At 35.5% G+C, this 24,501-nt stretch overlaps 1 protein-coding gene across 1 annotated transcript in view; it reads left to right on the forward strand.

Annotated features, from left to right (window-relative positions):
- The first annotated feature begins 750 nt into the window (after window positions 1–750).
- The window catches only part of PLEKHF2 (pleckstrin homology and FYVE domain containing 2), a 35,045-nt gene continuing 11,294 nt past the window's right edge, over window positions 751–24,501 (forward strand). Inside the window, exon 1 of the mRNA XM_051970882.1 lies at window positions 751–849. The gene's annotated coding sequence lies outside the window, so the exon portion shown is untranslated. The remainder of the gene's footprint in view (window positions 850–24,501) is intronic.

Below are 24,501 nucleotides of genomic sequence, written 5' to 3' on the forward strand. Positions count from 1 at the left end.
AGCTATTAGTCCCATTTTTTTTTTTTAACAAAGGCGGTGGTTGGGGAAGAATTTAAGTGCCCAGAATTACACTGCTACGATGTGGCAGAGACAGAATTCGATTTCACGCCTTCTTGACTCCAGGCGGTACCGACTACGTGTCTTGAACCGCTCAATCCAAAGGGCTGGTCCCTGTCATAGGCGAAGTGGTTGCCATCGCTTTTACCTTCCTTACACAAATGTGATACCGGGCTTTGTTTCACTGTGACTTCCTTAAAAGTTGATAGAGCCCTTCGGAAACGAAGGGTACAGGGTGATAGATAAAAAGCGACGGTGCCCGCAACTGGATCAGGAAGAAGCCCTGCCCAAAATGGCGTCGAGACCCTCCCTTGCTCGCTCTTGTCCAACCCCACCCCTCCCAGATCTCGGGGTGGGCAGGGCCCCCGCGGTTTACCCCGCCCCCGCATGCCTCGAAGGCGGGGTGGGTGTGCTCTCAAGTTCGTGAGCGCGCGGAATGTCGCGCACGCGCCGCCGCGGAGGAGGCAGTTGAGCCCGCAGTTGACAAGAAGAGGTGGTGGCGACGGGGGGCGGGGAAGTCTGGGGAGCGGCGGTTGAGAGTCACCTGTGAAAAAACGGCCGCTCGCCGCGCTCCTAGCTCTACGGTCCGTATTGAGATCGGCTTGGAGCTGGGGCTCGGCGGGCGGCTCCGGCGCCTACTCCGTGGCGTCCTCTAGCACCCTAGGAGAGGGGCTCGCGCTGACCCCGGGGGAGGGCGGCCGGGCGGGGACACCGCCAGCCGCCGGCCGTTCCTCACTCCCAGCTACCGAGAAGCTCTCGAGCCTCGCTGACTGCTGCCGGGTGTCCGGCTGGGTAGGTGTCTCCCGCGCCTCCGAAGGGAAACTTTCCGAGCTCTTCCTTCGGCGCGGACAGTCGTCGTCCTCTCTCCTCCCGGGCGGCGGCGGCGGCGGCCGACGCCATGTTGGGGTCTGGGGAGAACGGGGCGCCCGGCTGCCCCCTCCCGCGACGGCCGGACGCGCAGGAGCCCTGCCAGTCGGGGGTCGGGGGAAAGGGCGGCCACTGAGGCTTTCGTCCCGCTCCAACCCACCTCGGCGCCCCGTGTCCGACCCCGCTCCCCGCGCCGGAGGCCCGAGCGCGCGCCCCGGGACCGCGTCTCTGGTCTTGCGGTTAGGGAGTCAATCTCAGCCGGTCAGAGAAAGAAGTGGCATCGACACCACTGCAGGGGCTTTGGGTTCCCAAAGTGTGCCCAGGGTGGGGCATCTCCCATAGGGGTAAGGGGACCCCAGTGGAAGACCTTTTCTTACTCGGGTTGTTGGCGCCTCCGGATTTTGTCAGATTGGAACGGTGGTTCCCGGGTCATTATTTCTTTGGAGGCTTTCAAAACCAAGGGTGTTGTTTTTGCCAGGCTTCGTCCTATTATGTCCTGTGTATAAAACCCTTAGGCTTTGGATGCACATTGTGATTATCCAGGGACCTCACCTGTATATTTATGTCGAAAACTTGCAAATTATGTTAAAATGGGAGTTGCCTTTTTTTCTTAGTGATAGTTGACTTGTTTCTTATGCAGTCGAAGATAGCTTAGACGTTTCACCAAAAAAAAAAAAAAAAAAAGTGCTTCGACCTGTTGTGTCAGAAATAAGGAGAAGCGAGGTAAACACTGAGAAGTAATTTTTCGCTAATGTTGTCACATTCCAAATTCAGTCTTATCTCCTGTGACCTCTGGGATTTAATAGGAGTTGAGGATATTCAGCATTATGAAATCCCGAGTTAATTTCTCCTTTGCTCAAGCGCAAACAACAAGGAAATCGAACTTTATGTTAAAATTTGTTAACAATATCAATCAACAATTTAAAAAATGTTTTAAAAAAAATCTAAAGTAGGATATTTAAGCAGGGTAAATAAATTTAAGGATTTAAGTATACTCAGAATTAGTCCCTAAGAAGCATTTGATTATAGAAACCTGGAAGGTAGGGGGAAGAGGCCTTCTGGATCTGGATCAACCTCCTCATTTTATAAATGAAGAAAATGACCTGGGAAGGTTGCAGCTTGCCCAGAGTTACAAAGACAGAAGGCAGAGTTTAAATCTAAATCCCCTAACTTAAGCTCTTAACTATTAGGGACTTAACCATTGCTTTTTGCATTGTCTTAAACTAATGTACTGAATAAGATTATTTTTTCAAAGCATCATTTTGATTAGAAATGTGTTGAAGTTAACCTGAGTTGTGAGAATGAATTTTTTTTGTTTTTTTTTGGGGGAGGGATACTTTTAACTTATTGTTTCATAGTAGTTATATTAGAAGGTTGTGGAATTAAGCCATTGACCTTTTAAACTCTTGTCACTGTATTATTAAATACATTTAATAGTTTTTTTCCCCTTTAAATTCTGTCCATTGCATCTACAATTTGGGCTCCTTCCCTAGTTTTAAAATTATTCTCCAGGTATCAAAGCTCCTTGAAATTCAGAACCTTTTCCTAGATGCTCACCTGAACCACTAAAAAGTAGGCTGTCAGATCCTAGAGTGAAATGGTTGCTAACTTTTTAAAAAATCAAATTATATGAATTAGTATGTCAGTATGGCATACCCACACGGCATTTCTGATAGTATTTAGGTCCATCTAACTTTTTCATGAAATCACAGCTGAGGAGGACCATTGTAATCATTCTTCCTGAATACAACTTGCTTTCCAAGAATAGTTTACAACTGTTAAAAATGAAAAAATTGAAAAATTCACTTGAAAAAAATTGAATAATGGCTGTTGTCAACGACTTGTAATGGTACACTTTTATTGAATAAGTTTGTTTTTGTATTACTGCTGCAAATCCACACTTTTTGTGTAGTTATAGGTTATACTTCACTATTATTATGGCTGGAGACCAGACTAGACCTTTGATTTCATTGATATCATGACCTTTTGGGTGAGAAAATGCTACAAAGGCAGGTAGGCACCTTCTCTGCAGCTGTCTATTAGAGTTGACAGAAGCATTGAGGAGGTAAAATGACTTGAGAGGCAGAATTTTATATCCAGGTATTCCTGATTTCTAAGCCGATTCCCTGTTCATTCTTTGTTATTATCTCTTTTTACCATTATTGGAAATGAACAAATCTTACATTAATTTAGATTTCTGACCATATGGTTGGCTATTGGGGAAAAAAACAAACCTAACTCTGAGGACATCCTCTGCCTTATGGCTTTATTATAGACTCTTCATCCTACGAAATGTCCTTCCATTTGTTCATCATATTTTGTCTTTTTACAGCCTTGCTGAAAATCCATCTTTCCTGACTTGAAATCATCTCTCCCTAAATTTAAACATGTTTTAATTTCTTATTAATCCTAATCTCCTTGAGCATAGGAGGTGTATTGTAATATTTTCTCTAAAATGTAATCTTCTCTGTTGAGGTTTTCCTTGAGGTTTCTGGGGTCAGCCTTTGTTTCAGTTCCGTAATCACCACAGGGGTTAAATTCCAAATTCTTTATTGTCTCCTTCAAAGTCTTTTATCTCCTTCACTTGGGGCTCAGCTAACTTTCTTAAAGGCCTTCCAGAGTCTTGGTTTCAGTGGAGAAGTGAAGGAGGAGAGCCTGTCACCAAAGTGGTGTGAGGTGGGATGAATGAATCCAAGTCCAAGGGCTTGTTGTTTTTCAGCCTCCAGCCACCACAGAGGTGGACTATGGGATGAATCTGTCTCAGCCTCCAAGAGCTTCTAGTGTGCTTGTCCTTCCTGGCCCTGAGAGCTTCTTGCTTATATGCTGTACACAGTACAAACCAATCATTTTATCACCAGGAAACCATTATTTGTTGTAGGATTAAATCAATGCTAAACTAGATTTAACCTCAATTCCACTTAGTATCTTGTTTCAAGTTCTGACCCATAACAGTGTAGCTTGTTTATATGCTTGAATACTTAATATAGTGTTATGAACTCTGTGAAATGCACAAATTGCTTTCTTTAGAGGTCATTTTAGATGGATAGATACACTCAACAGTCTATTTGGAAACTTCAGAACACTGACTTTGAATTTCTTTGGATGACTTGGTGACTCAATATTAATTAAAACTGCAGTTAACTTACATATTTGTAGTGGTCTTATAGATGTCAAAAATGGTGCAGTTATTTCAACTCTACAATGGTAATAAAAGGGAAGTAGTGGATCTGCATACCATTGTATAGACATCTCTGTCTAAAATTGCCCCAGCCAACTTTGTTTCATAATAGTATACCTAGGAAATAAGAAACCTAACAAACTGTTGCTCTAATGGGGACACCAAATGTCAGATAATCCAAGTCCCTCTGGAAAGTAGCCTTTTGAAGTCCTTAATATTAAGGCTAATCAAAAATGGTATCTTTTAAGAGTAGGGGTGGTGTGATATGAGAAGCTCATCAAATCTCAAAGGGCTTGCAGGAGGAGGACTTAACCATCCTAATTTTCAAGGTTAGCAGAGAGAAGCATGTGTGACACAACTCGTTCTCACCTTTGCTTAAGAACAGTACTTTACTTAATAAAAATGCTGGTTAAATTGAAATATATAGATTTTTTGTTAATCATGTGAAAGATAGTAGTAGATGTTTTATTTAAGTAGTTGTTTGTAGCATGAGCCACCAATTGTTTTACAGACTAAATAGAAATATTTTGAAAGGCATGTGAAGTTAATAGTCTTCAGCAATGCAAAGTAATCATTGACAGGTAGTGGTAATGACAATAATAGATTCTAGCATTTTGTTCATGATGGAATCACTAAAAAAAACCCTCTAGAAATGAATACAATAATAGGTTTTATAAATACTCTGAAACAGTTCTTGATGAAAAGGCAAATTAAATTACTGATTATTGTAAAAGTGACAAATGATCATGTGCAGTTTAGACATCATACTATGATATTTGAAATTTTGTTTGTGATTCTTATATCAGTGACTAAATTACTCAGTAAAAATGTGATGATCACATTTAAGTAATTCTCAGAATTTTAAGTAAATCAAAAAAAAATTCATTTTAATATGAAGTATTTTATTTTTCCAGTTAAATGTAAAGATAATTTTCAGTGTTCATTTTTTTATAATTCTTTTAAAAATTTTTTATTGGTAAGCTGCTTTTTATTTTCAAAATACATGCAAAAATATTTTCAGCATTTATCTTTGCAAAACCTTATGTTCCAAATTTTTCTTCCTTTCTTCTCCCTCCCCACTTCCCCAGAGAACAAATAATCCAATATTTGTTAAATATGTGCAATATTTGTTAAATATGTGCAATTCTTCTATACGTATTTTCAGTTATCATGCTGCACAAGAAAAATCAGATCAAAAAGGAAAAAAAATGAGAAAGCAAACAAAAAAAGATGGAAATACTATATTGTTATCCATACTCAATCCCCACAGTCCTCTTTCTGGATGCAGGTGGATCTCTTCACAAGTCTGTTGGAATTGTTTTGAATCACCTAATTATTGAAAAGAACCACGTCCATTAAATCAACATTCATTTTTACAAGATATTTAGTTATAAATTTTTTTCTCAATTTCCTCCCGTCTCTTCAAGACAACAAGGTATCTGATATAGATTATAAATGCATTAACATTTTTAAAATGTTTCCCAATTAGTCATGTTGGAAAAGAAAAATCAGAACAAAGGGAAAAACCATAAGAAAGAACAAAACAAAATTTTAAAAGGTGGAAACTAGGATGCTTTGATAATCCATTTATAATCTCTTCTCTGTGTGTATGGCGTTTTCCATATTAAGTCTCTTGGTATTGTCTTGGATCACTGTTGCTAAGAAGAGCTAATTCTATCATAGTTGAACATCATACAGTCTTGGTGAGTAATCAAAAAGTTTTGATTTTATCTTGTAAATAAGTAACAAAAGAAGGGCCTGTGTAGCATGGTGGAGAGAGTCTAGTATTACTACTTCTGACCATTTATCTTTAGATAATTCACTTACCCTCTCAATGCCCCAAGCAATTATCAAAGACAGAATTACAATGTTTTTAGAGTTAGAAGGAACTAGAGCAGCCAACTAGTCCAGTGTTGACCTTGATCACTTTCAAGACAAATTAACCAAAAGAGTGATCTTTTTTGGGGGACTAGATATATGATGCCCTGACCCAGAGAAAATTTCGATAGATACTGACCCTGCAATTCATCTATAACTTTTAGGGGACAGCAACTTATGGAGAAGAGAAAACTTAGGAAATCATAATTGTCTTCTGTATTTGAAATGTTATGTGACTCCCTAGGGATTAGACTTGGCTCTGTTTGGCAAAAGTTAGAACTGGGAGCAGTGGGTAGAAGTTGCAAAGAGGAGAAAACTTTGGTTTGATGTCCAAAAAAAGAGAGGCCAGTGAGCCATAAGAAACTTTAGATTCCTCTTCCAGTTGTTCATTTTGCAGAAAAGGAAATTTAACACCCAGAGAAGTTGTGTCTTATTCAATGTCAAGAACAGATGAAGGATTTGAATCAAGGTGCTCTTCAAAATCTGTTGCTCTTCCTTTGTTCCATGAATGCCAGGAAGGTAATGGTTTTTCCTTGTTTGGAGGTCTTTAAGCAGAGGCAGAATAAGCACTGAGGAGATATGTTTATTGTTTCAGCAACTCTTGAATAACAGCCAAAAAGAATAATTTGCAGGTGTTTTTCTAAATCTACAATATATATCCCATCCATATCTGAGCCATTCTCTTCACTCATAACCACCATCCTAATTTAGGCTCACTTTACTTCTGGGTGGACTAGTGACTCCTAATTAGTCATCCTATCTCTTATTTTTTCTCTTCTTTCTTCTATCCTCTAAACAGCTGTCAAATTGATATCCCTAAAGCATAATTCTTTCCATGCTCAAAAGTTCTGTGTCTCTTCTTTCCTGCTTCTTAAATTCCAGTGGTTATCTCTTGCCTTTAGAATGAAACACAAATCTTTCTTTCTAACTTTTAAAATTCTTCATAATCTAGTTCCAGTTTACCATTCTAGGCCTTTTTGTTCATTGCGGTTCTTTATATACTTTGTATACTTAGGGTTTTCCCATATGTGGCCTTATATCTGTGTACCTATGCCTTAGCACTATCTTTCATTCACTCCTGTAATGCAGATTTTTAAAACTTTTTTTATTCACTATCTCTTTTTGCCAGAGAAATTTTGGTGTGACCCCCGATATTTAAAATAAGTATACAAATCAAACATTTACTGATAATAAAACTATTCAGTTGCATGATCCCTTGTGGTGTAGGGGCCACAGCCCACAATTTTAAGAAGCTTTACTGTAACGCATTCTTTCCTCAGTTTTTAGTATCCCTGGCCTTATTCATAGTTCAACTCTTTAGAAAGTCTATCTTGATCCTTCAGTTGTTAATGCCTTCTCTCCCTCAAATTATATATTTTGTATTTTTGTGTGTGTGTGTGTGTGTGTGTGTGTGTGTGTACATGCATTTTCTCCCAGTAGAATTTCTGTTCTTGGATGGCAGGGACTGGTTTGATCTTTGCATTCTAAGTGTTTTAACATAATTCAGCATAGTACACATTAGATAGTCATAAAAAATTTATTAAGTAGTTTCTATGTGCCGGGCTCTGTGCTAAGTGATGGGGATACAAAGGAAAAGTGAGTCTTTGCCCTCCTGGAGCTCACAATCTAATGGAAAGAGAACATGCAAATAACTAGGTACAAACAAGCTATACACAAAATAAATAGGAAATAGAGGAAAGGCACTAGTATTAGAGGGACTGGGAAAGGCTTCTTGTAGGTGGGATTTTAGCTGAAACTTTAGGGAAACCAAGAGGCAGAGATGGAAGGAAGAGCATTCCAGGATGAGGGATAACCAGAGAAAACTCCTGGAACTGAGATGGAGTATCTTGTTTAAGGAATATCAAGGACAGTGTCACTGGATCAGAGAGTTTGTGGGGAGGCATGGAGTGAGAATGGGGGAGCTGTTATAAGGTGTAAGATTGGAGAAGCCGGGGAAGGGACTAGGTTATGAAGGACTTTGAACAGCAAACAGAAGATAAGATATTTGGTCCTTCAGAGGTGTCAAACACACCAGTCTGGCACATACTGTCATCAGCACTCCTGAGCAGAGCCAGAACCAAATTAAAATGCAATTGGAAAGTATTTAACAAAATAAAAATACACAACATGGGTAACATATTTTAAAATTAAATCAGTAACAATAAGGAATTAATCTTAATCTTAGATAAAGAACTAATTAAGTTTATTTGAAGGTGTATATGTGTATATGGGAGAGACAGTTCTCTTTCACACATACATACGTGTGTACACACACACACACACACACACACACACACGCTCACGCCATACTTGGATATTAAGAAAATCACAAAATCACTTTGGCAGCAGAGTGGAGATTGGACTGAAGTAGAGACATGTAGCAAACTGATCAACAAGTAGGCTATTGTGAGAGTCCAGGTAATATGAACCTGAACCAGAATGGCAGCAGTATCAGAAGGAAATATTTGAGCATTGTTGCAAAGGTGAGATAGACAGATTTAGGCAATAGATTGGATGTAGGAGGTGAGAGGTGCCAAGGTTAATATAACATTTAAGTTGCAAGCCTGGGCAACTAACAAATGCTTGTAGAATTGAGTTCAAGACAGGACATTAGTTGAAGTGAATACCGTGTAGTTAGAACCAGGAGAAGTAGTGTAGTATAGATTGTGGTGTTTGAAGTATGGGTTGAAAAGTGAGTCAGAGGTAAATTAAGATGAAAGGATTAAAACATCAAGTATTGGAAATTCTAGACATATCTTAAATCTGCCTGCTTTATGCCTTAGAATAAAGGTATAGAAAAAGGGACTAAATAGATGTAGATTTTTCCATACATTTTAAAGTCATGGGAAAGCTATTTAAAAGAAGAAAAGAAAAATATATGATGAATTAGATGGAGAAATGGAAGGATGAGAAAACTATGATTTAAGGTATTTCGGTTTGTAATTATGGAAATGAAACAATTTGCATTAAAGATGTCAACTTTTTGATTAGCTGAAGTGTAGAATGAAGATATAGATCATGGAAGTTGTCTTTGGATTGGTGTTCTAAGGGACTTCTCAAAGTTGTTATGGACAGGTGATGGAGAGGAATCTTAAGTGCTAGTCTTCTTTTGAGAGGTGTAAGTGGTTGAGAAAATAGCAATAGCAAGGATCTTGACAGCTTGAGAGAAAACTTCAAAGTAGAAGTTACAGAAGGAAGGCCTGGAAATGTCAGGGAGACAGAATAAATAATCATAGGATTATAGAAAGAGTTAAAGTAAGGCTAGAAGGAAGTTCATCTATTCTCCATCATCTCCCCCAATCTCCATATTTTTCAAATCAGGAAACTGAGACTCAAGAGAGTTTAAGGATTTGTTTTAAGTTTTGAGAAACTAGCAGACAGGATTAGATGGAACATTTATTGATTATGGAATATATCCTGTATGCCATTTTTCAGCAGTTAATAAACATTAAGTGTGTATTGTGTATTGGGTATTGTGCTAAGTGCTGGGGAGATGAAGGCAAAAGATAGTTTATGCTGTCAGGGATCTCAATCTAATGGGAAGACTGTGTGCAAACAATTATTTATAAGCAAGCTAAATAAGGATAATTTAGAAGAACTCAACAGAGGGAAGGCACTAGAATTAGAAGGTTTGGGAAAAGCTTAATAAGAAGATGAGATTTTAATTGGAACTTAGAAGAAGCCAAGAGGTAAGAGATAAAAGAGGGAGAGAATTTCTTCCTGTGGAGGGCAGCTGCAGAAAATATCTGGAAGTGAGAGGTGAAATATATTTGAAAAACAGCAAGGTTAGTGTTAACTGGATCTCAATCTACTCAAAGGAGGATCCTTGGTGTAAGAAGACTAGAAAATTTGGTGTTTTGGAGAAAGATTATGAAGAACTTTAATGCCAAATAGAAGATTTATAATATCAGTTTTTAAAAAGTCATCAAGGTTATCTTAAAGCATAAGTTTAGTGAGTCTGTTATCTGACTTTGATGTAGTGTATATGACCTTTCTCAGAAATCTTTGTTCACTCCCTATAGCTTCTAAGACAACTGCATAGACTGGTGTTTAAAGCCTTTCACAACCTGGTTTCAGCCTGCCCACTCCAATTTTATTTCACATGACTCCTCTTCATACTCTTAGCTACATTGACCTACTTTCTGTTCGCTAAATTCTGTTCCAATCTCCATTATTATTTCCCACAGCCAGTCTCTTGGTGCTTGTATTGTAGTGCACTCATTCCTTAGCATCAATCTCTTAGGAGTCTTAATTTCCTATAAAGTTTACTTTTAGTCTTTTTTCAGAAGTTCTGTCCTCTCAATTGTTAGTTCATTTTTCATAAGATTACCTTGTACTTACTTTGTTCTATGGATATTTTATCTTCCTTTCAACAATTATTTATAAATATCTTGCAAGGAGTAAAAATAATTCAGTTGGTAAAAATCTCATTTAAAATTGAAAAAAAATTTATCTAGGACTCATTGTCAAACTTTAAATTTAGAGAAATAACAATAAATTCAAAATTCTAACATAAAATGACCACAAATCTGCAATTTACAATGCATCAAACTTGTAGCTTGGCTAAACAATGTGATATTTGCAATGGGAGGAAAGTAATTTTACAAGACAGTTTAGCTTTTGAGCCTCTCCATCTTTATCCACACAAAGATATACACTTTATTATTTCTTTCTTTTTCTAAAGGATACTTTGAGGATTTACTAGTGAGGTATTAAGATTTGGGTTTTAGTTGTATATGACTACATGTTGTTGATTATGCTACTGAGAAATAACAGCCTGTAAATAGTTGGTAAAAAGAGCAACACTGGAATAAAATGTTGTAAACGTTCCTTGGAGAGTAGATGATGACCCTTTTCTGCTTATGAGTAATCCTTTGTCATAACAACCATCACCCATAGTCTTAGGCATGTATATAATTGGTGTATTGGGGGTCCAGTACTGACTGTGTTTGGTATACAGTGAAAATGAGAAAACTAATGATCTTTGGCTCAAATTTGGCTCCAGGCATACATTTCTTTTTAAGCTCATGAGGCTAGTTCCAAGAAGTGATGGGGGAAACATCTGCATGTGTGCTTGCTATTGGAAAACTATCTAGAACTTTAAATTTTTACCGGCAACATTCTCCAAGTCCAAAAATCAGGATGTTACTCTTAGATTATTACATAATAATTATGATGGTGTCTTAATGGATGGAGTTCTGATGTTGGAGCTAGGATCTCCTAGGTTCAAGTTCTGCCCTTAGGATATCTCTGTGATCCTGGGCAAGTCACTTAATTTCTTTAAGCTTCAATGTCCTGGTCTGGTTTGTAAAATTATACCTATAGCATCCTTCATAAGGTAAGTAAAAATGATGTATAAAATGTCAGTTATTTTATAGTAACAATGGAAGGAACACCCAGAATTGCAGATGGATAATAATTATGGTTGGCATTTACATATTTTATTTTTGATTTTCATGACAACACTGTTGATTCTACTACTATTCCCATTTTAAAGATGAAAACAAGATTCTGAGGCTAACTGCAGGTCATAGGGATGTAGTATATGTAGGATTTTGAATGTAAGTCTTTCTGAGTTCAAGCACAGCACTAAAGTTAGTCAATAAACAATTAAGCACCTCAGATGTGCTGAAGACTATGCTATGCTATGATAAAACAATTCTTGTTGTCACCAAGCTCACAGTATATTGAAGAAATGGCAGCATTGCAACAACTATAATACAAATAAGCTGTGTTGTAGATAAATTAGGGATAATCAATAGAGGGAACCCATTACAATTAAGAGAGATCAGGAAAAGCTTCCTTTAGAAGCTGGAATTTTAACTGGTTCTTGAAGGTAGATAAGAGGCAGAGATATGGAGAGAGAGAATTCCAGTGAAAATGCTCTGAAATAAAGATGTAGGATCTTGTTTGAAGAATAGCAAATAAGCCAATGTCATTGGGTATTACAGTATCCACTGTGCTAAGCTACTAGGGCATTCATTCTTCATGCTAATCCTCCCACAGCATTTTGTATCTTGGAGCATTTATCTTGTATTAGATATTTGTATATGTACATGTCTTTCTTTTTTCTAGAGCACTATTAATCATGTTTTATGTAAAATATGCTGGGCTAGGTATATGAGACATAAAGACTACCTGCTCTCAAGGTGTTCAGACTCTAGTTGAGGTGATTATACATGTATACAAATAAATATAATTCAAATTAGACTATACTAAGAACATAATAGGTGGTGGGAAATCAGATGAGAGAGAAATTTCTAAGTAAGTAGGATCAGGGAAAAAGAAAGATCTGCATTCAGATTTCCACATTTACTATACTACTCTGTGATCTTTAGCAAGTCATATTAACCTTTCAGAATCCAGTTTCCTCATCTTTAAAAATGGTGATACTAATAAAAACTAGGGCACTTAGGTGGCACAGTGGATAGAGTGCCAAGCCTCTAGGAAGACTTGAGTTCAGATCTAGCCTCAGATACTATGTTGACCTTGGGCAAGTCACTGACTTCAGTTTCCTCATCTGTAAAATAACCTATAGAAGAAAATGGAAAATCACCGTAGTATCTTTGCCAAGCCCCAAATGGGGTCATGAAGAGCCAGACATATCTGAAATGATTGAACAATAATGGCATATACTAGAAATTAGTAATGTTGTCATGAGAATTAAATAAAATATGTGTAATACTTAAGAGTTATGGCATTTGAAACAGAGTTTAAAGGATGTTGATGGAAAGGGGAGACTTAGAAATTTTAGAAATGGGATAGAACAAAATGTCATCTAATTCGATCCCCTGATTTCAGGTATGAAAGAGGTTGAGACATAAGAAGTTTATGGGACTTCATTATATAGGTTATAGAACAAACCTAATAGGTGTATGTTTTTACGTTTCTTAATGTTTATAACATTAACAATTTAAACTGATAATAATTATAAAGAGAACATATACAAATAATACTTTTAAGTAGATTTACTTTTGCAAGTTTCAGTAAAATGATTGGTCTTAAGAGCTATTTTATTATTGAGAATTAATGAAGAGATAGTATTGGCTGTGGTTTATTTGCTTGGACTTTATTAGTGTTTTTATATTTTATAATTTTTTAAAAATAACTCATTTGTCTCAGAAATAGTGATTTTTGAAATGATTATTTTCATTTTGTTGATGAAAGTGCATACATATTCTCTCCTCTTTACCCATTGAAAAAAATAGAATTTTTAGGAGGAAGATGAAATAATTGCTTAAAGGGTATTTCATCTTGAGATTGACTTATTAATGAATCTCTTATACTTGATCTTTAGTATATTTACTTAGATACAATAATTAAATGGACTGAGACATTTTAAAAATATATTTATAGAAAGCTTCTAATGAATTAAGATTTGATGTGTTCCATTCACTTACTTTTTTGCATATGTTAACATGATGGACTTCAACAACTTAGACAGCTGTTTTTCATCAGCCTGTTGTTCCTCAAGGACTGATTTGAAATCAAAGCTTCTTTGCCTAAGACCTTTTATTAACTGCTCTCCTAAAATTGTTGTCCTGTTGATGTGCTTTCACATTGTTAAAAGAAAAAAAAAGTGATGTAACTTTAACAAAATTTTTTTTGGCAGTGTACTTATCAATTTTTTTTTGTTTTGTTTTTACTAGAAAAGCAGCATGACATAAAAGTATAAAGGGTTGGTGTGTGATTCAGGAATATCTGTATTCAGTAACTGTAATGTTGAACCAGTTTTAAGAGCTTTTAGGGCCCCAGGTAACTCTTTAAGACTCTTTAGCTAAAAAATAGCTAACATTTATATTGTCTGTTATCTGTCAGGAATCCTGCTGGCATCTTTGGTTTCATTTGCCTTTTAAAATAATCGTGGGAGGTGGTGCTGTTGCTATCTTTACTATACAGATGAGGAAACTGAGGCAAGTGAAGGGTAAGCGACTTGTCCAGGACCATACAGTGTCCTATGGCTAGATTTGAAAAGGCAAATCAGTATCTTTGCCAAGAAAGCCCCAAATGGGTTCACAGAATCAAACATAAAAATGAAAACATGTAGTTGATTGTTAGATCTGCTTATGCAGTCCTAATCTCTCTTATTGAACTACAATCAATCAAACATTACCATTTGCCTTTTGGATATTTCATTCTGGATATCCCATTGTCATCTCAAACTCAGCATTTCAAATACTTATTTTTTTTCCTCAACTCCCCTTTTCTAAACTTCCTCATTGCTGTTGAAGGTATTAAGATACATCCTTGGCCTCCTCATTAGATATCATCTCGGATTTTTTCTTCATTCTCATCTCATATATCCTATGTGTTGCTATATCTTGTCTTTTCTGTAAGTCTTCTTCATTGATGTTACCACCTCCTAGTTCAGGCCCTCAAATCACCTGCTCGCTTCTTTATTAGATTGTTGAAAGTAGCCTTCTAATTAGTCTCACTGTCTCATTTCTCTTTTTTTTCCCCCCATTTTTCCATTCAGATGTCAAAATGATTTTTAAAAATACTGGCTCATCCCTATCTCCCCTTCGGCCCCAAACAAAATAAAACAACTCAGTAATTTCCATTTACCTATAGAAGCAAAAATGAAGTTTTCTCTTGGGGATTATAAAGTTCACAATTAGCACCTGCCCTCCCCCACTTTCCTATCACACATAGAGTGGTGCCAGCTCTTTTTGATTTTTTGTTTGCTTTTTTACAAGGCACTCCATCTATCCCCCTCTCCAGAACTTTGTGCTGTCAGTCTCTTGAAGCTGGAATATTCTTCCCCCTTAGCTTCTTTCTCTGCCTCTTGAAAGACTCAGTTCAAATCTCATTTTTTGCTAGAAGACTTTTCTTAGTCTTCACTAGTGTCTTTTTCTCTGGGATTGCATTCCATCTGTTTTACTGATTTTTTTAGGTAATCTCTTTATTATTATTAAAGCCTTTAATGTTCTAAACATATGTATGGATAATTTTCAACATTAACACTTGCAGAACCTTGTGTTCCAAATTTTTTCCTTCCCTTCTCCCTCTTCCTCTCCTAGACAGCAAGTAACCCAATCTTTGTTAATCATGTGCAGTTTTTCTGTTCATATTTTCATGATTATCCTATACAAGAAAAATCAGATCAAAAAGGAAAAAAATGAGAGAAAACAAAATGCAAGTAAACAGCAAAAAGAGTGAAAATATTACCCTATTATCCACACTCAGTTCTCATAGTCTCCTCTCTGGGTGGATGGCTCTCTTCATCACAAGACTATTGAAACTGGCCTGAATCTTCTCATTGTTGAAAAGAGCAAGATCCATCAGAATTCATCATTGTATAATCTTCTTGTTGCCATATACAATGATCTCATGGTTCTGTTCATTTCACTTAGCATCAGTTCATGTAAGTCTCCTCAGGCTTCTCTGAAATCATCCTCCTGATTGTTTCTTTTCTTTTCTTTTTTTTGTTAAGGCAGTTGGGGTTAAGTGACTTGCTCAGAGTCTCACAGCTACGAAATGTTAAGTGTCTGAGGCCACATTTGAACTCAGATCCTCCTGAATTCAAGACTAGTGCTCTATCCACTGCACCACCTTGCTGCCCCTACTCCTGATCATTTCTTACACAACAATATTCCAAACCATTCATATACCATAACTTGTTCAGCCATTCTCCAATTGATGGATGTCCACTCAATTTCTAATTCCTTACTGCTACAAAAAGGGCTGCTACAAACATTTTTTGCACATGTGGGTCCCTTTTCCTCCTTTAGGATCTCTTTGGGATATGAACCCAGTAGAAACATTGTTGAATCAAAGGATCTGCACAGTTTGAAAGCCCTTTGGGCATAGTTCCAAATTCCTCTCCAGAATGGTTGGATCAGTCCAGGACTCCACCAGCAATGTATTAATGTCCCAGTTTTCCCACATCTCTTCCGATATTTGTCAATGTCTTTTCCTGTCATCTTAGCCAATCTAAAAGGTGTGTAGATAGTCACTTATTTTCATGTTACTCTTTCATTAGAAAGTGAACTCCTTCATGACAGGAACTGTTTTGCTTTTATTTCATTTATCAGACTTATTAATAAGTCCTTTAATAAATGATTGTTAATTGATTAGAAGAGTTTGCTTCTCTTAGTGATAGGGCTTAGGCAGAGTATCCTGGAGACAGACTATGTTGTTATAAAACCTTTAAAAATATGTAGCAAATAATAATTTTTAGAAATTAAAAATCTGAAATTCTACCAAGTGTAGAAAAGAAAGGTTATAAGAAAAGACAGTAATAGTTACAAACCTTCAGGAGAAATGACCATATATATATATATATATATATACTAGTCAGTATTTCTTTTAATAATTTAGAAAATTTTAATGACTTTTTCACTAAATGTAAGACTATGAAAGCATATGTAGTAAATGTTTCTTTTCAATACTGTGTATTTTAAATGAAATCTGAAAACTCATTACTTTTTTGTTTTGCTAAAATAAGTAGTTTTCATATCAAACTTAGATCAATGTGATTATTATAAATGATTTGTACTGTAGAAGTACTTGCCATTTTTTAAAGAATAGGGAAACTACTTTGTCACAGTTCTTCAATTGGTGATAATTGAAAAGAGGTGAATTGGTTCTTTTTTGCTTTTGAAAGTAAAACTTAAAATAATAAATAATATTTAAATAAAGTTCATGTTAATATAATAATAGAATAAAAATAATTAATAAAATTTTTCTTCTGAACTTTTTCAACTTTTTAAACAGTTCAGTCTATCCAATAGATTCTGTAAGCTCCTTATGGACTGAAACTTTTAAAATTTCTTAGCAAAGTAGATTGTACTATTTGTTGAATTGAATTACCTTTGAGCAATAAAAATGAGATTTGTAATTATCTCTATAATAAAGTGTTGAGCAGCTTTAAAAATATGTATTATATATATTTTATTAAAGCTTTTTAGATACAAAACATATGCATGGGTAGTTTTTCAACATTGACCCTTGCAAAACCTTTTGTTCCAAATTTTCCCCTCCTTCCCCCCAGCCTCTCCTCTAGCTGGCAGGTAGTCCAATACATGTTAGAAATGTCAAAATATATGTTAAATCCAATATATGTATACACATTTATACAGTTATCTTGCACAAGAAAAATCAAATCAAGAAGAAAGAGAAAAAAACTGAAAAAGAAAGCAAAATGCAAGCGAATAACAGAGGGTGAGAATGCTATGTTGTGGTCTATACTCAGTTCCCACAGGCCTCTCTCTGGGTGTAGATGGCTCTCTTCATCACTGAAGAAGTAGAATTGGTTTAAATCATCTCATTGTTGAAGAGAGCCACATCCATCAGAATTGATCATCGTATAATTTTGTTGTTGCCATGTATAATGATCTCTTGGTTCTGCTCATTTCACTTGGCATCGGTTCATGTAAGTCTCTCCAAGCCTCTCTGAAATCATCCTGTTGGTCTTTTCTTACAGAAAAATAATATTCCATAACATTCCTATACCATGATTTATTCAACCATTCTCCAACTGATGGGCATCCATTCAGTTTCCAGTTAGTTGCCACTACAAAAAGGGCTGCACGATCATTTTTGCACATGTGGATCCCTTTCCCTCTTTTAAAATCTCTTTGGGATATAAAACCAGTAGAAACACTTGCTGGATCAAAGGGTATGCACAGTCTGATAACTTTTTGAGCATAGTTCCAAATTGCTCTCCAGAATGGTTGGATTCGTTCACAGTTCCACCAACAATGTATCAGTGTCCCAGTTTTCCCACATCCTGTCCAACATTGGTCATTATCGTTTCTTGTCATCTTAGCCATTCTGACAGGTGTGTAGTAGTATTTCAAAGTTATCTTAATTTGCATTTCTCTGATCAATTTGATTTCATTGATTTGGAGCACCGTTTTCATGTGACTAGAAATAGTTTCAATTTCTTCATCTGAAAATCTCTGTTAATGTCCTTTGACTTTTTGTCTTGATTTCTTTTAAATTAGTCAGTTCTCTATATATTTTAGAAATGAGGCCTTTATCAGAAACTTTGAATGTAAGAATGTTTTCCCAGTTTATTGCTTCCCTTCTAATCTTGTCTGCATTAGTTTTGTTTGTACAAAACCGTTTTAATAATATAATCAAAATTATCTATTTTGTGATCAATAATGATCTCTAATTCTTCTTTGGTTGCAAATTCCTTCCTCCTTCACAAAATTGAGAAGTAAACTATCCTATGTTATTTTAATTTGTTTATAATATCATTCTTTATGTCTAGGTCATGAACCCATTTTGACTTTATATTTGGTATATGGTATTAAGTGTGGGTCAATGCCTAATTTCTGCCATAGTACTTTTCAGTTTTCCCAGCAATTTATGTCAAATAGTGAATTTTTATCCCAAAAGTGGGGTCTTTGGGCTTGTCAGACACTATACATTACTATAGTCATTGATTATTTTGTCCTGTGAACCTAATCCAATGATCTTGTTTCTTAGCCCGTACCAAATTACTTTGATGACCGCTTCTTTATAATACAGTTTTAGATCTGGTACAGCTAGGCCACCTTCATTTGCTTTTCTTTTCATTAATTTCCTTGAACTTCTTGACCTTTTGTTCTTCCAGGTGAATTTCATTATTTTTTCTAGGTCAGTAAAATCGTTTCTTGGGAGTTTGATTGGTATAGCACTAAATAAATAGATTAGGTAGTATTGTCATGTTTATTATATTCACTCATCTAAGAGCACTTGATATTTTTCCAATTGCTTAGATCTGACTTTATTTGTGTGAAAAGTGTTTTGTAGTTTTGCTTATGTAGTTCCTGATCCTCCATTAGCAGATAGATTCCCATATATTTTATCCTAGCGACAGTTATTTTAAATGGAATTTCTTTTTGTATCTCTTGCTGTTGGATTTTGTTAGTTCTGTATAAAAATGCTGATGATTTATGTTGGTTTATTTTGTATCCTGCTATTTTGCTCAAGTTATGTATTATTTCTAATAGCTTTTTAGTTGATTCTCTGGGGTTCTCTAAGTATACCATCATATCATCTGCAAAGAGTAATAATTTGGTTTCTTCATTGCCTACTCTTAATCCCTTTAATCTCTTTTTCTTCTCTTACTGCCATAGCTAGCATTTCTAAAACAATATTGAATAGTAATGGTGATAGTGGGCAACCTTGTTTCATCCCTGATCTTATTGGGAATAGTTCCAGCTTTATTGGGAATGATTCTAGTTCATCCCCATTACATATGATTCTTGCTGATGTCTTTAAATAGATGCTGCTGACTGTTTTAAGGAAAAATCCCTTTATTCCTATACTCTCTAGTTTTTTAATAGGAATGATGTATTGGATTTTAGCAAATGCTTTTTCTGAATCTATTGAGATAATCATATGTGAACAGCTTTTTAATGAAAAAAACATTAAAGAAATTTTAATTGTATAAACTCAAATGCTTTTTAGTACTTCGGTAGGCTATCTCATTACAAAGAACTGCTTTTTAAAGGCACTTTTTTGTATGGCTGTCAGTCTTAAATTGACAGATTCAAACCTTGGTAATTGATGTCCCTATTCTTGGACTAAACTTGAGATAGCTTGAAGAATTCTTATTCAAATAGCATATTCTCTCATTAGGAATAAACAAGTATGCGGTCATCCAGAACTCACAAGGTTCAAAAGCTTCAAAGTAAGTGGTTTTTCTAAAGTTGTAGTTATTAAAATAAAGAGTATGGCTGCCCCAAGAAAAATAACTTGCTCTTTTGACTTTATTGAATGGAATGCTGTCAACTCCAGTGCTAAATCTTCCTTATTGGCGATTAGATAAAATGTAGTTTGTAAAATGGCTTTTTCATCCCTAATTTAGTTGATTTGTCAGAACAGAAGAGGAAGCACACTACCCTAAAATAGTAAAACTTACCCAAGGGAGTATATAATATTCTTCCCCACCCTTCATTTTGTTCCTCTTTCTTTTTGAGTTTTTCTTTCAGGTTCCAGTATATATAGTATTGTTACCGTAACTACAAATTAGTATTGGCTCAAGATCTGGAAATATGTTGATGGGCCACTTGAAAACTGAAAGAGACCTTAGAAATATATTTTAATGTAATATCTTAATTTTCAGAGGAAGTAAAATTGAAGTATAGAAAAGTTAAGAGACTTGAGGAATATTGTTAAGTTAGTGATAGTGTTGGGACTAAGACCCATGTCTTTGGGTTATGACTTGGGGCCTTTTCCATTTACTCTCCATTACACTTCCAACTATTTTTAAATTAGTAAAATTTATTGATGTAATAGCTCTCATAATTCAGTTGGAAGAAATTTTGAAAAGTCATTTAGTCTCTATATTAAATGTTTCCTATGTGCCATTTACTGTAGGAGATACAAAAAGAGACAGAAAAGTCTTAACTGTTTTGAGGATCATAGTCTTAATTTATATCTTCAACAGCCTTTGAGCCTGCTCTGTAGTTTACCTACCCACGAGATTTTATATTTTTTAATAGTATCTTATTTTCCCAAATACATGTAAAGATAATTTTCAACATGTGTTTTTGTAAAACTTTGTGTTCTAAGTTTTTCTCTCTCCTTCCCTTACATTCTCCCTCCCCAAGACAGCAAGTAGTCTGAAATGTGTTTAAAAGAATTGCACATATTTAACTTGTTTCTATATTTGTCATGTTGTGCAAGAAAAATCAGACCAAAAAGGGCAGGGGGGGAGAGGGGAACCTATCTAAGAAAGAAAAAAACAAAAAATGTAAAAATGCTTTGATCTGTATTTAGTCTCTCCATAGTTCTTTCTCTCTCTGGATGTGATTGGCATTTTCCATCCCTAGTCTATTGGGATTGCTTTGAATCAACTCATTGTTGAGCTAAAGAGCTAAGTCCATCACAGTTGATCATTACATCATTACATCTTGGTTTTGCTTACTTCACTCAGAATCAGTTCATGAGGTCTTTTCAGGCTTTTCTGAAATCAGCCTGTTCATCATTTCTTATAGAATAATGCTATTTCATTACCTTCATATGCCATAACTTTTTAAGGTAATTTCCCAATGAATAAGTATCCATTCAATTTCTAATTGCTTGCCACCAAAAGAGCTATTGCATTTGTGCACATATGTGGGTCCTTTGCCTCTTTTATGCTCTTGTAATTCTTGGGATATAAACCCAGTAGTGAGACTGCCTGGAACAAAGGATATGCACAGTTTTATAGTCCTTTGGGCATAGTTTCAAATTGTTCTCATTTCACAACTTCCAACAATGTATTAATGTTCTAGTTTTCTAGCACCCCCTCCAACATTTATTTTATTCTTTTCCCTGTCATTTTAGCCAATTTGAGAAGTAGTACCTCAGGAGTTTTCTTAATTTGCATTTCTTTAATCAATATTAATTTAGAACATCTTTTCACATGACTAGAAATGGCTTTTAATTTCTTCATTTGAAAATTGTTCATATCCTTTGATCATTTATCTATTCAGGAAAGACTTGTATTATAAGTTTGAGTCAGTTCTTTATCTATTTTAGAAATGAGGCCTTTATCAGGAACACTGGTTGTAAAAAAAGAAAAAAAAAATTTTCCCCAGCTTTCTTATCTTCTAAATTTGGCTGCATTGGTTTTGTTTGTGCAAACCCTTTTTAATTTAATTAAAATGATCCATTTTATATTTCATAACATCCTCTTAATTCTTTGACCATAAATTCCTCCCTTCTCCCACAGATCTGATAAAATTATTTCTTGCTCTCCTAATTTGCTTCTAGTATCACCCTTTATGTCTAAAGCATGAACCCATTTAGACCTTATCTTGGTATAGGGTATTTAGATGTTGATCAGTGCCTAATTTCTGCCATATTATTTTCTAGTTTTCCCAACAATTTTTGTCATATAGTGAGTTTTTAACCCCAAAGCTGGAGTCTTTGGGTTATCAAACACTAACTTACTATAGTTGTTGACCATTGTATCCTATAAAACTAACCAATTCCACCGATCCACTATTCTCAGCCAGTACCAAATTATTTTGATGACTGCCACTTTATAATATAGTTTTAGGTCTGGTATTACTGGGCCACCTTCCTTTGCATTTTTTTTTCCTTTAATTCCCTTGATGTTCTTGATCTTTTGTTGTTTGGGATGAATTTTAATTATTTTTTCTCATTCTGTAAATTGTTTATCAGTGTGATTGGTATGGCACTGAATAAGTAAATTTACGTAGAATTTATCATTTTAATTATATTAGCTAAGTTTACCTATGAACAATTGATATTTTCCCAGTTAATTTAGATTTAACTTTCTTTGTATGAAGTGTTTTGCAATTGTGTTCCTGGTTTTGTCTTGGCAGGTTGACTCCCAAATATTTTATATTATCCACAGTTATTTTAAATAGGCTTTCTTTTTCTGTTTCATGTGGCTGGGTTTTGTAGGAAACATATAGAAATGACAATGACTTATGTGGGTTTATTTATACTCTGCAATTTTGTTAAAGTTAATTATATTATCCAGTAATTTTTTAATTGATTCGCTGGGATTCTTTACTCATATCATCTGCAAAGACTGGTAGTTTTATTTCCTCATTAGATTCTTTAATTTATTTTTCTTTTATTATTGCTAACATTAATATTTCTAATCCAGTGTTGAATTATAGCAGTGATAATGAACAATCTTGTCTTCCCTGATCTTAATGAAAATGCTTCTAGCTTATTCCCATAACATATAATGCTTGTTAGTGGTTTTAGATAAATGTTATTTATTTTAGGGAAAACTCCTATATGCTCTCTAGTGTTTTTATATAAATGCTTTTTCTGCATTTATTGAGATAATTATGGTTTCTGCTTGTTTTGTTATTGATAGTTAATTATGCTGATAGTTTTCCTAATATTGAACCAACCCCTGTATTCCTGATTGGAAATCCCATTTGGTCAGATCATATTATCTTTGGTGATTTCTTGCTGTAATCTTTTTGCTAATGTTTTATTGAGTTTTTGCATCAGTATTCATTAAGGAAATTGATCTGTAACTTTCTCTGTTTTGACCATTCCTGGTTTTAGATATCAGTATCATATCTCTGTCATAAAATTCTGCACAGCTCTCATTTCTTTTCCCCATTTTTTCCTGCTTCTCTTTTTAATATCCTTTCTGAGATCTTCTAAGAGTGCTTTTTGAGCTCTAGACAAGTTCTTATCCTCCTTTGAGGCTTCATCTGTAGGCATTTTGCCATTGCTATCCTCCTTTGGGTTTTTGTGTTTTGACCTTCCCTGTCTGCATAAGTTCAGAGCTCTTTTTTACTTTTAGGTGGCACAGTGGAGATTGCGCCAATGTTTTGCAGGGGGAGAGACGTCTCACTGATTTTCTGCTGTGCTTTGGCTTTCCCATTGAACTGGATTGAATTGGCCAAGTCCTGCCTGTTATTCCAGATTTGCGGACTCACAATTTGCCTTTTGTGGTTGATTCTGAGGGAAACTGAGGAGACCTCAGGCAATGCTTTTGCTTCTCTCTGCCATCTTGGCTCCACCTCCCCACAAGATTATATTGAGGATCATATTTGCAATAAAAAGAACAGATTTTCAGTTCTGTCGGTTCTCTTCTCAGCATTACATTTTTTAGGAAAGATTTTGCCTCTTGTATTACATATATTGAAGAATATGTATTACATATAATGAACATATATATAAATATTTAATAAAGTAAATGCAAAATGTGCCTCTTCCCTCAAAAAATGATTAAGAAGGGAGCTGGAGTTTTAAAATTCTTATCTGTACTTTTTAAAAAAAAATAATTACAATTTTTTATTGACAGAACCTGTGCCTGGGTAATTTTTTATTACATTATCCCTTGCACTCACTTCTGTTCCTACTTTTCCCCTCCCTTCCTCCACCCCTTCCCCCAGATGGCAAGCAGTCCTGTACATATTAAATATGCCACAGTATATCCTAGATACAATATGTGTGTGCAGAACCAAACAGTTCTCTTGTTGCACAGGAAGAATTGAATTCAGAGGGTAAAATAACCCGGGAAGAAAAACAAAAATGCAAACAGTTTGCATTCATTTCCCAGTGTTGTTTCTTTGGGTGTAGCTGATTCTGTCCTTCATTGATCAATTGGAACTGAATTAGTTCTTCTCTTTGTCAAAGAAATCCACTTCCATCAGAATACATCCTCATACAGTATCATTGTTGAAATGTATAATGATCTCCTGGTTCTGCTCATTTCACTTAGCATCAATTCATGTAAGTCTCTCCAAGCTTCTCTGTATTCATCCTGCTGGTCATTTCTTACAGAACAATAATATTCCATAACATTCATATACCACAATTACCCAACCATTCTCCAATTGATGGGCATCCATTCAATTTCCAAATTCTAGCCACTACAAACAGGGCTGCCACAAACATTTTGGCACATACAGGTCCCTTTCCCTTCTTTAGTATCTCTTTGGGATATAAGCCCAATAGTAGCACTGCTGGATCAAAGGGTATGCACAGTTTGGTTATCTGTACTTTTAAAGAGATTCTAATATTAGGAATCCTTTAAAAAAATTGTTTTCTAATGAACTTTACAGTTGTTGACATTTTGCTTACACACTAAGCTT

This window comes from Antechinus flavipes, chromosome 1 (genome assembly GCF_016432865.1).
Source record: "Antechinus flavipes isolate AdamAnt ecotype Samford, QLD, Australia chromosome 1, AdamAnt_v2, whole genome shotgun sequence".
Classification (NCBI taxonomy): Eukaryota; Metazoa; Chordata; class Mammalia; order Dasyuromorphia; family Dasyuridae; genus Antechinus; species Antechinus flavipes.